The sequence below is a fragment of the Leptonychotes weddellii genome, chromosome 10, assembly GCF_054177405.1.
Source record: "Leptonychotes weddellii isolate Sample4059 chromosome 10, ASM5417740v2, whole genome shotgun sequence".
Taxonomy (NCBI): Eukaryota; Metazoa; Chordata; class Mammalia; order Carnivora; family Phocidae; genus Leptonychotes; species Leptonychotes weddellii.
Window position 1 is genome coordinate 62695825 of NC_138378.1, and position 15978 is coordinate 62711802.

Sequence of the window (15978 nt, forward strand, 5' to 3'; positions counted from 1 at the left end):
CCCCCATGCTATGTTTCATCCTCCCTCTTCGTTTCACCTGCAGAAAATGTTTCCATGGCACAAAGCTTTCTAACTAGACTTGCTGTCTCCAGTCTGTGTGGCTTCTCTGTGCTTCTGGTAATCCTCAGAATAATGTTTTTTTAAGATTTTATTTATTTATTTATTTATTTATTTATTTATTTATTTATTTGAGAGAGAGAGAGAGATAGAGAGAGTGCACCAGCGGAGGGGAGAGGAAGAGGGAGAGAGAGAAACAGGCTCCTTACAGGGAGCGTGACATGGGGATCCATTCCAGGGATCTGGGATCATGACCTGAGCTGAAGGCAGACAGTTAACCAACTGAGCCATCCAGGCACCCCTCACTCACAGGTTTTTAGAGCCCTTATAAAATTAACTTTTTATTCAAGCATTTGCTTCTCCTAGAAACTCGGACACTGGTGGGTGGGCCAGGGCGGGCTCTAAGCACTGGCTTTTGTTTCGGTTTAAGCTTGTTCCAAACCCTCCCCAGGGCCATTTTTCCCATGAAGAAGGTGATGGGAAAATTACACTTCTACCAGTCTCTTATAATACATGTGCTTCTGAAAATTTGTCCTTAAAAGTTCCTTAAAAAGTCAGCTATTTCTTCTGCATCTAATGTTGCTTTTTGACCTGATCCTGCTCTCAGTCCCAGGCCTTTAACTTTTAGTTGTGAGTGAATAAATTCTTCCTTTTCCTTATGAAATGTCAAATTCTGGTTTGCCCAGACTGTTGGTTCCATTCTTGTGTTTCTTGTCTTAATTCTCTTAGCTTTTGTTCCAACAGTGATTCATTTTCAGGGATGTAAAAGTGAACAGGTTGAAGGTTTGAATTTTTATCTGGGGTCCTATCCAATCATGGGAAAATTTTTCTGGGAGGGCAGAATCCTGAGACCTGACTCGGTGCCGCATCCCTGAATTCTGTGCCGTGCTCCAGGGAGAGCTGATGGCCAGGCCAGCAAAGGCATGGCAAAATGGAGGGAGAAGGGCCCTCCTTGAGGGCTGCGAGGCTGTGATGGTCCACGTCCCCCCACAAAATGAGCAATTTCTGATGGCTTTTATTTCCTCAGAGAAGTATGAGGCAATGACCTCAGTTGAAAGTAGAGAGTGTGGAAAAGATGTGAAAGGTGTGAGGAAAAAGTAGAAAGTTGGGAATTTGTAGAGTAAGGAAGAAAATCATTTGGGAAAAAGAATGTATAAAATGGGAAGCTGGCAGGAGAGAGGTCATGCTAGAGGTTTAGGAGGACTGTGTAATTATTTAAAATGTTTTATTAATGAGAGGCAATAATTTGAATTTTTTAAAAAGATTTTATTTATTTATCTGAGAGAGAGAACGAGCAGGGGGTTGGGGCAGAGGGAGAGGGAGAAGCAGACTCCCCACTGAGCCGGGAGCCCAATGCAGGACTTGATCCCAGGACCCCAGGATCACGACCTAAGCCGAAGGCAGACGCTTAACCAACTGAGCCACCCAGATGCCCGATAATTTGAATTTATATCATTGAAATGTTTCAACTTCTACTAAGGTCTGCTTCAAAAGGAAACTATTGTATTGGATAGCAGTTAAAAATAGGAAGGAAAGGATGGGGCCTTCAAGCAAACAGTTCTTTATTACCTCAAAACTACTTTAATATAACAATTTTTTCCCTAAATTACCACTGAACAGTTGAAACTGAATGACCAACTAATCTCCTCAGCCTAAACACACATACAAAATATACCTCTAGCATTACATTATAACTTCCCCAATCAAACAAAACAGGAAGAGTGGTTATGTTTAGCTGATTGTGTGAGATGGTCTGTCATATAGCGTTTCCGTTAAATTCTGATTATCAAGTTAGTGTATTAAGTGGCAGATATGTGTGTGTATGTATGTGTATATATATACCTTTCAATACTGCCATGGCAGGAATATCTTTCCATTTTCACAGATATGTCTCATGAACACAAACATAAAATATATTCAAAAGAAGCTTCAAGAATCTTCTCTGATGGACATATTTTTAGTGTCTGTACTGACTCTCATATTTGCTGAACCCCAGCTGCAGCTCTTGTCTCAGAGAACTGCCCTGTTCCTCCCATTTATTCCATTATTACTTTCAGTTGTGAGATGAAAATACTCTCTTTAAAATAAATTGGCTCCTCTAAATAAAGAAATGTTCAAATAGCTACTTTAGTCTCTCATCTCAAGTTAAATCAGAGAAAAGATTTCAGCATCAAACCTGCAGTGACCTTGGTGTTTTTCTCAATACCTAAATCACTGTTACCACATTTCTTAATTTTCTAATGCATGAAATAATTAAACTTAGAATATGCCTTTCCTAGACACAATTAATTCAGTGCTGTGATCAATTTAATTTTTACTTGTATGAATTTTATAATGTGTAACTTTTCATGTATTTCCGAAGTATGTTTTTAAATATTTATTTATTTGACAGAGAAAGACACGATGAGAAAGGGAACACAAGCAGGGGGAGTGGGAGAGGGAGAAGCAGGCTTCCCGCTGAGCAGGGAGCCCGATGTGGGGCTCAATCCCAGGATCCTGGGATCATGACCTGAGCTGAAGGCAGACGCTTAACCACTGAGCCAACCAGGTGTCCCCTCTTTCCAAAGTATTTTTATATTAGTTAGGGAGTGGATGTAACATCTATGAGAGATAAAGGTGGAGGAAGGTGGATTGAGTAGGGAGAGCCTGCAGACCTGCATGCTGATCTGACACCTGTGAAAAAAGTGGCGAGGAAACAGGATTGGATGGTGAGAGCCTCAGACTTTGATGTACAGCCAGCAAAGTCTCAGCCAACCCACTGGGGAGCTCCAGAGCAAAGATCGCCTGTTAGAGAAGGCCTGCCTTAGGTAGATGTGGCCAGACCCTAGTACTGCTGTGATTATTAGTCATTGGTGGGGGCTGCTATGGGAACAGGATGACCTCAGCTAGAATACTGCTGTGGTGGGTCCTGAAGGTGCTGCAGTTGGAGGCTCTTAGCTGACTGCATTCTAACAGATGAAGGGAGATCCAAGCAACACATGTTCATGCCTCCTACATCAGTTGTGCCCCCTTTTGCTAAGATTGGTTTTTGCAAGCAGTTCAGTTGTTCACAAATTCAAATCATGGATTATTGCACAGACTCCTAACTTTTCTCCTTTTGGCCAGTCCCTCATCTCTCCATGAAATACTCTTAGCAGGGGTGCCTGGGTGGCTCAGTTGGTTGGGCATCTGCCTTCTGCTCAGATCATGATCCCGGAGTCCCACGATCAAGTCCTGCATTGGGCTCCCTGCTCAGTGGGGAGTCTGCTTCTCTCTCTCTGCTCCTCACCCCGCTCGTGTTCTCTCTTGCTCTTTCTGTCTCTCAAGTAAATAAATAAAATGAAAAAAAAATACTTTTAGCAGATTAATCTCCAAAAAGATCATTTTTATTCTGTCAGTCCTTTGCTCAAAAATATTCAGTGTCTCTCTGTTATTCACAAAATAAAGCCCGGACTCTAACCTGGTGCTCAAAGCTAACACAGGACTAGCCCCAACCTAGCATTCTGTTTTTATCTAACTTTATATCCTTCCTGGTCAGTCCCTGTGGGGCCTACGTGTGATCTCTCCAACATTCTATTTATATTCACGTATTTCTTGTTGTTCTATTCCATTTGACACACCATTCTTCCTTCTATCTACTTACAGAAATGCCCAACCTGTCTTTAAGGTCCAGTTTGTATTCCCTCTCCAACAGAAATCAGTATCTTACCCTTCCTCAGAAATCGTTCAGTATGTCTCCCACCTATTCATATTCTTCCTTATCTTATTACTCAAATTTTATTTTACTTTATTATTTTATTTTATTTTATTTTACGTAGTTTCCACGTCCAACATGGAGCTTGAACCCTGAGATTAAGAGTCACATTCTCTACCAACTGAGCCAGCCAGGAGCCCATTATTATGCAGGTTTTGATGTGAACATGTCTCTTTCCCAAGTATCCTGTTATATCCTTTGGGATAAGAGGAACACCGTGTTGGTTTTTATTCCGCAAGTACTCCACGATTGAATGAAGAGAGAGATGCATGAGAGAATAGGCAGTATAAGAAGCCACTACAGACATGCAAAAAATAAAGGAGAGACAAAAATTTAGGGTAGGGTGATATAGGAAAATACATTGGGAAGTGAAAAAATATTCCATGTGACTATTTTGTGGGAATGGATGACTTTCTTCACTTTCCTGTTTCTTAGAGACCAGAGCAGAATTCTTTATCCAAGGTACAGAGATGTTTAGGTTAATTATGAATGGGCTATGGGGGATGTGCTAATCAAAATCTCTGAAATTTATTAAAAAGTTTTATATATGTATATGTGACTTTTCTGAGAATAAGATCTGTAACTTATCTGATTTTCAAAGGAGTCTGTGATCATAAAGAGAGGGTGGCTCAGGTCATTGGGCGTCTGCCTTTGGCTCAGGTCCTGATCCCAGGGTCCTGGGATCGAGCCCCGCATCGGGCTCCCTGCTCCGTGGGAAGCCTGCTTCTCCTTCTCCCACTCCCCCTGCTTGTGTTCCCTCTCTTGCTGTATCTCTGTCAAATAAATAAAATCTTAAAAAAAAAAAAAATAAATAAATAAATAAAATAAAACCATTTGACCAGAGTTTGGGGCATTGGTAGAAGAGAGGTTGAGTAGGATTGAACGTCATTTGGAAAGCAGGAGATCATTGGTAATCTTAAAGAAAATAATTTCTGAAGAACGAAGAAAGCAGAAGCCAGATCCCCAGGAATTAAGGAGTGAGTGGGTGGTGAGGAAGTAGAAGTAGCAAATATAGATTTTACTTCCAGAAATGTATCAGTGAACGAGAAGGAGATATATGATAATTTAAGAACTAGTAGAATCAGGGAAGGTTTTTTTTGATAGGAGATACTTGAGCATATTTATAAGGAAGAGGTGAAAGGGGAGAATAGAGGAAGTAGATGGGGAAGTGTCTGGGTAGTCTGGGTTTATGTTGTAGTAGCACCTCCAAGAGAATAGTGACACAAGACATAAAAATTTATTTCTCACTAGTGTAAACTCTACTGTAGATTGCTGTCCTCCATGCTGAGACCCATTGAGGCTGGTTGCTTCAGTCCTTGGGCTATATGCTCATGACCGGGGGGAAGAGAGAGATGAAGGGGTGATGCAGAGAGGTCTTACTGCCACCACTGTGAAGTGACACCTGTTACTTCCATTCATGTTTCACTGGGCAGAACTAGTCCCCTGGTCATGCTTAATTGGGGGAGGGGGACAAAGGGGAGGGACAGGGAATGTAGAAGGAATACAAAAAGAGGGCGGCTGGGTGGCTCAGTTGTTAAGCATCTGCCTTCGGCTCAGGTCATGATCCCAGGGTCCTGGGATCGAGCCCCACATCGGGCTCCCTGCTCAGCGGGAAGCCTGCTTCTCCCTCTCCCACTCCCCTTGCTTGTGTTCCTGCTCTCGCTATCTCTCTCTCTGTCAAATAAATAAAATCTTAAAAAAAAAAAAAAAGAAATATGAAAAGAGATTTGGGGTCGCCTGGGTGGGTCAGTTGGTTAAGCATCTGCCTTTGGCTCAGGTCATGATCCTGGAGTCCTGGGATCCTGCATCAGGCTCCCTGCTCAGCAGGGGAGTCTGCTTCTCCCTTTGCCCCTCACCCCGCTCGTGCTATTTCTCTCTCTCTGTCTCTCTCTCTCAAATAAATAAATAAGATCTTAAAAAAAAAGAAAGAAAAGAGATTTAGTGAGCATACAATTATCTTTACTATATGAAAAGGTCAAGAAAAAAGCGAAGAGCATTTTGGGAAGTTAAAAGTGGCATCGTTTTTAAATGTCCCCATATGTTCCTACAAAAACAGAGCAAATTGATTAGCAAAATCTAGGGGTGCCTGGGTGGCTCAGTCAGTTAAGTGTTTGACTCTTGATTTTGGCTCAGGTCGTGATTTCAGAGTCATGAGATTGAGCCCCACATGGGGCTCCCTGTTGGGCGCAAAGCCTGCTTAGGATTCACTCTCTTCCTCTCCCTCTGTCCCTCCCCATTCCCCCTGCCACAGCTCTATCTCTCTTTCTTAAAACAAACAAACAAACAAAATCTAAAACCCGCAAACAACATTAATAACAAGTTTAGGTAGCAAGGTATGAACTTCCAAATATACCCAGGTGGGCACACATCATGAAAGCAACAAGATTCACATGTGATAGGAGGTCAAGAGCGCCAAAACAAAACAAAACACCAGATCACAACAAGATGCCCCAAAAAGGAGCCCCACCTGGTATATAAAACTAGAGAGTTCATCTAAGGGTAGCAGTTAAAATTGAGAAGCTTTGTGGGCTCAATTTTTCAGGTAAACACAAGGGAACCTGGGAAGATCAGATGGTCCTGGAATGGTCTAGGCTCTATGGGATGGTGCTAGGATGGTCTAAGCTATATGTGCTTTCACAACCAACCTGAGCTCCCTACCAGGAGCAAGCCCTACATGAGAGAGAAGCTGCTAGGACAAGACAGAAAACAGGCCACATTATAACGACCACAAATAGTATATTAATTATAAAAACTCCAAATCTCATTTCATTCCCCTATTTTCCTTACCAATTATATTCAGTAGCATTGTTTGATCTCACATATAAGAGGACTTGTAATGAGATTACATAGCACCATCAAGATACTTCATTAATAAGATACAGTCAACGCAGAGACCCTTCAAATTTGACCACAAACTCTCTCCCATTATCAAATTCCCAAGGAAAATAGAAGTCTAAAGATTAAAACCCCTTAAAAATTTAAGTCAAGAGAAATTACTGACCAAACTCAGATTCTCTTGCCCTTGAGATTTAAACTTCAAAGAAATACAATGTTCAGAACTCATCCTTTCCACTTCATGTTTCACTCAATTAGAAGAGTTTTTCAGGGGGCGCCTGGGTGGCTCATTCATTAAGTCTTTGCCTTTGGCTCAGGTCATGATCCCAGGGTCCTGGGATTGAGCCCGGTGTCGGGCTCCCCACTCAGCGGGAAGCCTGCTTCTCCCTCTCCCGCTCCCCCTGCTTGTGTTCCCTTTCTCACTGTGTCTCTCTGTCAAATAAATAAATAAAATCTTAAAAAAAAAAAAAAAGAGTTTTTCGAGGAGTAAATAGGGTTTGAATTTTTTGTAAACCATTGTAGCTTGGACAAAAATTGTATTAGTTTAATATCGTCTCTCATTAAGTTTCTAGATAATCAAAAAAGTTAATAAGGGGGCACCTGGTGGCTCAGTTGGTTAAGCATCTGATTCTTGATTTTGACAAGTTATACCCCACCTCTAAGAACTTCTGCCCAGAAGTAGCACACACCTTTTATTCACATCACTTCCATTCACATTCCATTGGTCAAAGCATGTTATGTAGCCTTTTAACTACAAATGGAACACAGAAGGATTCTATTGCCTTTGAGCTGCATTTAGAACTCTATTCACCAATACTGCTTGAGTTGTGTCTTCTGAGCTGACAATTATAATCCTTGCCATCAGTTGCTGTAACTGCATTCAGCTAGAGAATAGCCTAAGCCAATGTTTCCCAAACTTGTCTGATCAAAATAATCACCTAGATGCTTATTATTATTTAACAACTGCATGCAAAAAAATACTGATTCCTATGTTCTATTCCTGCAGTAATGATTCAGTAGTTCTGAGATGAGGCCTAAGAATCCGTATTTTTTAAAAATACCCTATTTAAAAATAGACAAGGAAACCTCCTTCCTAGCATAGGTATTTATTTAGTAGACTTTATTTTTTAGAGTGGTTTTAAGTTCATAGAAAAATTGAGTGGCAAGTACAGAGAAGAGTTTCTGTATATCCTCTAACCCCGCACATGTACAACCTGCCCCGCTATCAACATCCTGCACCAGAGTGGCACTTTCCTTACAACGGATGAATCTACGGTGATGTATCATTATCACCAAAAGTCCATAGTTTACCTTAGGGTTTACTCTTGGTGTTGTACATTCTATTGGCTTAGACAAATGTATAATGACATGTATCCACAAGTATAGTATTTAGAATTATGTCACTGCTCTAAAAATTCTCTGCTCTGCCTATGCATCCCTCCTTCCCAAACTCTGGGCAACCATTTATCTTTTCACTGTCTCCATAATTTTGCCTCCTTCAGAATGTCATATAGCTGGAGTGGTATAATATGTAGCCTTTTTAAGATGGGCTTCTTTCACTTAGTATTATGCATTTAAGATTCCACCACGTCCATTGATGGCTTGATAGTTTTTTGTTTTTTGTTTTTTTTTAGAGAGAGAGAGAAGGTGGGAGAAGGGGCAGAGGGAGAGGGAGAGAGAGAATGTTAAACAGGCTCCATGCCAAGTGTGGAGCCCCATGTAGGGCTCAATCTTACAACCCATAGTTCATGACCTGAGCTGAAATCAAGAGTCAGACACTTAACTGACTGAGCCACCCAGGCGCCCCAATAGCTTATTTCTTTTTAATGCCTAATAATATTCCACTGACTAGATGTACCACAGTTTGTTTATCCATTTACCAACAGAGATATAGCTTGCTTGCTTCTAAGTTTTGGTAAGAGTATGTTTAGTTTCATGAGAACTACCAAATTGTCTTCCAAAATGGCTGTACCATTTTACATGCCCACCAGCAATGAAAGAGCATTCCTATTGCTCCATATCCTTGCTGGCATTTGTCCCAAACTGCAGCTGTTAAAAGCCCATACTACTGTCAAGGTGAAAACATTCTAAAGTCCACTCATACCTCTGAATTTATATAGCTCCTCTAAATTTCCAGTTTGGGTTTTGATTTTTTAATATTTCTCAACATCTGTCGGTTGGGAGGTCTTCAGACGTCAGGGCCATACTCCCTTTCCAAACTACAGGTTTCCCCAGGCCCTCCAGAGGCCGAGCTGGCCTCCTGTACATCTTATGGCCAATGAGAGAGTGATTGGTCCTGGCTGTGTGGACTGGCTGGCTGCCAAGAGATCTAAAGCCTGGATAGAGAATGCTAGTTTATTCTGGACAAACTTACCTATCAAGTGAGTCATTCCACTTCCCCTAAGGTAGAGTAAGTACAGGGGCAGAGAGGCCAAGAGTTACATTCATTGGGTTCCTTCTTCATGGGAAGAAACAGAGAGTAGAGGAGAAGCTTTCTTTGTAGCAGGGTGGTCTCTGTCTTCTGGTGAAGTAGGAGACAACCTCATGTCATAAAAATATTTCAGGCAGGGCAAGATTTGAGAACTTTAGGAAAATAGAGGTGGTTTAGAGTAGCTGTTGTGGGGAATGGAATAGGGACTCAAGGAGAGATTAATTATAAAAAAAATTCCTGGGGCGCCTGGGTGGCTCAGTTGGTTAAGCATCTGCCTTCAGCTTGTGTTGTGATCCCAGAGTCCTGGAATCAAGCCCCGTGAGCCCACACTGGGCTCCCTGCTCAGTGGGGAGTCTGCTTCTTCCTCTCCCTCTGCCTCTCCTCACCCCTGCTCGTGCTCGCTCTCTCAAATAAATGAATACAATCTTTTAAAAAAATTCCTGAGTGTACCTGGTGGTCTAGAAGTCCAACTAGGTCCAGGAAGTAATCAAGGTTTAAATCAAACCAGGAGCTGAGATGAAAAAAGTGAAAAGTGGAAGGGACTAGTACCAAGCAGAGTGGAAGAAAACCAAGATAACTATGGTGACCAGGCTCCACAAAGGACAAGTGAAGCCAATTGGAATACTGATACTGCTGGCTAATGTTCATCACAGATTTAATGTGTGCCAGGTTTATGTGGATTATCTCATTTAACCTTCAGAGGAAACCTGTGAGAAATTTAGGGCATAGAGGGATTAAGTAATTTGTCTCTGGTCACTCAGCTAGTGAAGGGAGGGTCATGATTGAAACCTAGGCAGACTGACTCTATAATCCATAGCCTTAACCATAGCACTACTAGGTGAGAGTTGATGGAATTTATATTACTCTGAGGACAAATACCAGATTCAGTAGAATGGGAGAAATGATGAGCGAAGAGGTGATGGCTGGGGATGGGCATTTATTTAAAATCTGAGAAGTTGAGCAGATTCAATATCCAAGGAAGAAAGGTGGCAAGAAGTCAATCAGGCTGAGAAAATATGAGCTCAGGTCATCAAAAAGTCATGGACAGGGATGTTGAAGTTGTCAAGGGTGATGTAATTGGAGAGAAAGTGGGATGTTCCAGAAGCTATCAGGGAACATAAAAGATATCCCCAAGGCTGGTAGACAAATTTGATAGGGAAAAGAGGATGGCATAAACATTTGTCCTAAATATCAAAGGTGCATATGCAATTTATTGTAATCATTCTCTCTCTCCTTCTCTCCCTCTGGAGAGAACAACTCTCCTTTATTTCACTTAGGAAAAAGATAAGGAAAAAACAAAGACTGAAAAGACATGTGGCACTGCTAATAATCATGGCTACTTGGTGACAAAGTAAAATAATGCTTTGTATTATTCCATTTTCAAATTTGTATTATGTTATCCTTCATGAATACATAGCATTTTTTGTAGTTGTCTGTCTCTATCTCTGTTATCATATTAGAGGGAAGACCTCTGCTATGCAGTTCTTAATCTCTTTTAAAGTCACATACACTTAATGCTATATTTTGTGCCTTTTTTTTTTTTGAGTCCTTTTTTTTTTTAAGATTTATTTATTTATTTATTTGAGAGAGAGAGAGAATGAGAGAGGGCAAGCACATGAGAGGGGGGAGGGTCAGAGGGAGAAGCAGACTCCCTGCCGAGCAGGGAACCCAATGCGGGACTCGATCCAGGGACTCCAGGATCATGACCTGAGCCGAAGGCAGTTGCTTAACCAACTGAGCCACCCAGGCGCCCGAGTCCTTTCTTATTTCTACTGACTGCTCTTTTCTCATTGGAAAGTGGTTTGTGTCATTTAGCACTGAGCTTTGGTACTTTTGGTACTAGATCTTTATTAGAAATATCAGATGGTAATCTGGCACATTGTGACATCTAGGTATATTTTCAGCTGTTTTCTATTTATATATCTCTTGGTGTATTTTTTTTTAAAGAAAATCTAATATCTTTCTTTTCCTTCTAGGGCATTCTTCCCTTGTGGAAGATACTTTGTCAAATTCATAAACGCTTTCAAAGAATCTGATATGCATTTTAAATGGTTTCAAGGCTTTTCTGGTTTCCAGAATATCTATACCTGAAAGTTTTATATTTGAAAAGTACCTGTAGACTTTACTAATATAAAATACTCCTGAAATAGTCAAATTCCCCTTGATAGGTTAGTTGTTGAATTTAAATTTGTTTTGGATTTGTCTTTCTGTTTTCCCTGTGCCAAATACAAGCACAACACCTTGGTATGGCATTCAGGGAGTTATTTATCAGAATCTGGTTATTCCTTCCATCCTCATTTCCTCCAAGGGCTGCCACACTGACCCACAGTTCTGGCCTTTATCATCTGTGGCCTGGGGTGTTTTAAGAGCCTCCCAGGTGGCTGGCTGCCCCCGGCACTCCATCCCCTATCATCTTTATCCAGAATGATCCTATTGAAACATGTCAGGTCATGTCATTCTTTGGCTCTTGAATGGCTTCCCATCTCTTTCAGAGTAATAGCCAAGTCTTCACAGTAGCTAAGAGTTCCCAAGTGATCTGGCCCTTCTTCCCTCTCTCACCTTGCCCTTCCCTCTCCCGCTCCTTCTGTTCCAGCTATACTAACTTTTTGCTGTTCCTTGAATATTCCAAGATGCTCCTACCTTCAAGTCTTTGCTCAAAATGTCACCTTTTCAAGGAGGCCTTCTCTGAACCCCTATTTTAAATTCATTTCCCCAGCAATATCTATTCCTTTCCCCTGCCGTTTTTTTGTTAATAAAATATTTATTATCATCTGATATATTTTAATGAATGTATTATTTATTATCTGCACTGCCATACACTCAAATATAACTTCCACGAGTAGCTTAGAGAACAGTGCCAGACATGGAGAAGGCTCTGCAAGAAGAAACAAAAAAGTTGAATGAATTAACTTAGCAGTTAACATGAGAAATGAGAAATGTTTGCTAAACAAAATGATGTACTAGGACACTGGATAAGAATCTATGTTTACAATGGAATCTTTCAGAAGCTTATTGGAATCCCAGATGACTGGGCACAGTAGGGAATGCAAACCTTTTGGTTTGTGTGACTGACCTCCCTCTTCAGCTTCTGGGCTCCCATGGTGAAGCTAAGGGTGGGGCTGGGGTAGTACTTATCTTCACTTAGTTTAGCTAAACTAAATTGAGGTTGCGGGATTGCTTTTACTTGACGATATAGAAGTACGTAATACTATTTAGCTAGCTTCTCCATTCTCTAATCTGTCGTAAACTTTCATTAGGAAATCTTGTGCAGCTTTTATGGAAGAATATGTATCTCCCTCTTCATTGGAGCTTCTAGCAAGTTTTATGTTGGGCTCTAAATCGCAAATGAAGCACGGTTTTATTTCAAGAAAGAAATAGAAGTTAAAAACCAAACAAATCTTTAACTCCAAGTTCTGTTTTCAGAATGCTAGACTATTCTCTGATTAATCAGTGCCTGGAATCTGCAACCACCATTGGGGTGACATAGTTTTACATTTGCAGGTGGTTTAAAGAGACGAGCCAAATATTTATGATTTCAAAACTACTTAAGATTAAATGTACAATGATTTCCTTAGGAAGGACAGAAGGACATTTTACGTATATTGGACAGAAATAAGAGAATCAAACCCTGGCCAGAAATGTTCCAGAATGGCAAAGATCTGTTTGATCTGCTCCTCACCTGTGAAGAGAGAGTGAATGACCAGACGGTTGAAGATCTGAATTCCAGAGACAGGAGATCTGCCAGCCTATGCTTGTGAGCAACATGGACATCCAGAACCACGATGGAGAGGCCACCCTGGAGACATTCTTCATCCATGAGCTATGCCAGTGCATTCAGCACAGGGGGGATGTGCAGAATTAAATTGATGAGCTGCTAAGGATTTGGAGGAGAGCGACATGGCCTTCCTGCACACAGTCGCCTCCTTCCACTGACCTGCCTAGCCTAGTGCCTGGCGGGCCATCCACCCTCCTGAACCCATCTTCTTGAGCTTCCTCTTGGTAATGCTTTTTCCTTCCTGATATTTGTTTTTCCATTTAGGTATTCTGCCAGTGGATGGTAGTAATACCCAAATAAACTGTACCTATGAAATGAGAATATCCACATAAATGCTAGATTAAAAACAATCAATTTTTTTTTCTATCTCACTCACTTTTACTTATGAGTGGGATTTTGATTATAAAGATTTTTTATTTAACCAAAAAAGAAAACAATGGTTTATAGTACATTTCCCCTGTACATCTGTCTTTCTTTGTGGTTTCTTCTCCTCCCCCCACCCCCAAGCTTGCTGGAATGTTCATATACCCTGAATAAAGCAGTGGACTTTATCTTATTAGGAAAGTAAGAAAATTAAAAAATAAAGAAGCTGTTGGACTAGAAGGGTGCGGGCAATCCCCCCCAACCCCATTCTCCATTTAAACCAGCTCTGAAGATTCACCCTTTCCTACACCTTGGATACAATTTTGATCAGCTCTCAATTTCAGATAATTCTTAGATAAGAAAAAATCTAGTCCACATTAGAGGGTCCACGTTTGAGATGGTGTTGCTCTTAAAAGGGGCAGGCACCCTTTAAATCCAAGCCACTTTCCTCCTGTAGGATTGTACTTTGTCCAACTCCCACCCCACGTCCACATCAGCTCTGAGTATGGCTCCCTCTTGGGACTGCATCTCTCTCTCCTGCCCTTCCCTCCCTTGGCTCTGCCATCTGTGGCTAATGTAGCCACAGCCTTTCACTTAGAGCATTTTTTTTTAAAGATTTTATTTATTTGACAGAGAGAGTGAGAGAGCACAAGCAGGGGGAACAGTAGAGGGAGAGGGAGAAGCAGGCTTCCCGCCGAGCAGGGAGCCTGATGTGGATCTCGATCCCAGGACGCTGGGATCATGACCTGAGCCGAAGGCAGATGCTTAACCATCTGAGCCACCCAGGCGCCCCTCACTTAGAGCATTTTCAAAGTGAGACAGTTCCCATGTACCCCCAAATTTCAAGCTCTCCAAGTGATTCTCTTAAAAACCTCCTCCTCTGAGGGATAAGAACTCCCATGTTGCCTCATGCATGTGGGCTTGGGGGAAAGGAAATGCATAGCAACACAGGGAACAGACCTCACCACCTGCTTCTTCCACCTCAGTGAATTTTTCATCAACTCATATAGTCTGGAGGAGGATGATACCTTAGGACTGACAGAACTGGTTCCTCAGTGTTTTAACAATTCAGGAAAGTGCACGCCTTTAGAGCAAGGGAAGTACTTGACATCTGTTATGCAAACAGTAGAGACCTCAGCTGAACCTGAGAGTCTCTGCTGCCAGTCATTTTAACAGATTTATTTGTCAGTTTGTTTGCCACACTCAACTGTCCCTCTTCATTTCACCCATAGACCCTGAAATATTATAAGAAAGTCTCTGTCTAGGTAACAGATGGTTGAACCAGAGATGGACTTCTGACCCTGGTGACCAATCCAAAGACTGATCCAAGCTGGTTCTTTCCTGAGAACTTTTTTTAAACATCTTCTAAAGATTTTATGTATTTATTTCAGGGAGGGAGGAGGGGAGGTTGGAAAAGAGAGAGAGAGAGCAGGAGCAGTGGGGAAGGGCAGAGGGAGAGGGAGAAGCAGACTCCCCACTGAGCAGGGAGCCTGCCTGGGATCATGACCTGAGCCAAAGACCAAAGGCCTTTCTCCACCTACTGAACCACGCAGGTGCCCCTCTCCTGAGAACTTGGACTGAGACTTAACTGAAAGTTAATTCAGAGTCAGGAGTGAGAGTCCTAATGGGCAAACTGATAGTGAGTAAGCAGAAGGAAGCACAAGGAAGTGGGAAAGCATATAGCAGAGAGGCGCAGAGAGCAGTGTCTAGTGCCTTTCCATTTCCTGGGATGCATTGTACCATACTCTCTGCATTTGTTTCTGTAAGATTCTCTTAAGTTCTTTTTTTATGGCCCCTGCTTTCACTTTAGCTGCTTGAATGAGAAATGTCTGTTCCTTGCAAACAAACAGACTAGCATCATAAATTTGTAAAATGTTATTTTTTTTCATTTGCCCCTTCTTTTTATTGAGTGGTTGTATTTCTCATTATTAAATTTTGAGAGTTCTTTATAAATTCTGGATTCAAATCCTTTATCAGATATATGATTTGCATATATTCTCACCTAGTGTGTGGCTTATCTTTTCATTTTCTTAAAGATGTCTTTCAAAGAGAAGTTCTGAATTTTGATGAAGCCAGATTAATCCATTTCTTTCTTTTTTTTTTTTTTTATGAATAGCACATTTGGTGTTGTAAGCAAAGAAATCTTTGTTTAAAGTGAAGTCACAAAGATTTTCTCCTAAGCTTTCTTCTAGAAGTTTTATAGTTTTATTATATTTTACATTTAGGTCCATGATTTATTTTTGGTTAATTTTTGAACATAGTGCAGGGTTTGTTTTGGGGAGGATGGGGCACATGAATATCCAATTGTTTCAATACTATTTATTGAGAAGATTCCACTGAATTGGTTCTGAGACTTTGTCAAAAAAATCAGTTAATCACACATATGTGTGGCTCTAGTCCATTTCACTGCATGTGATTATTACTATGGCTTGTCTATTTTCTATTTGTCCTATCTATTGTTTTCTTCGGTTCTTTCTTTCCTGCCTTCTTTTAAGGCAAATAGAATATAATTTTAGTATTTCTCTTTTTTTTAATTTATCAGCTTTTTAGTTATATTTCTTTGTATTAAAAAAAAGTTATTTTCTTTTTTCTTTTTTTTTCTTTATCAAAGAGGAAAATAGTTTAATTGCAAAATCAATTTTCTTTTTTTTTATTCTTATGTTAATCCCCATACATTACATCATTAGTTTTAGATGTAGTGTTCCATGATTCATTGTTTGTGCATAACACCCAGTGCTCCATGCAGAATGTGCCCTCCTCAATACCCATTACCAGGCTAACCCA

General features: G+C 40.9%; 1 pseudogene; it reads right to left on the bottom strand.

Annotated features, from left to right (window-relative positions):
- Positions 1 to 382: 382 nt before the first annotated feature.
- On the bottom strand, positions 383 to 12873 carry LOC102737435 (cytochrome c oxidase assembly factor 8 pseudogene; annotated as a pseudogene).
- Positions 12874 to 15978: the final 3105 nt, after the last annotated feature.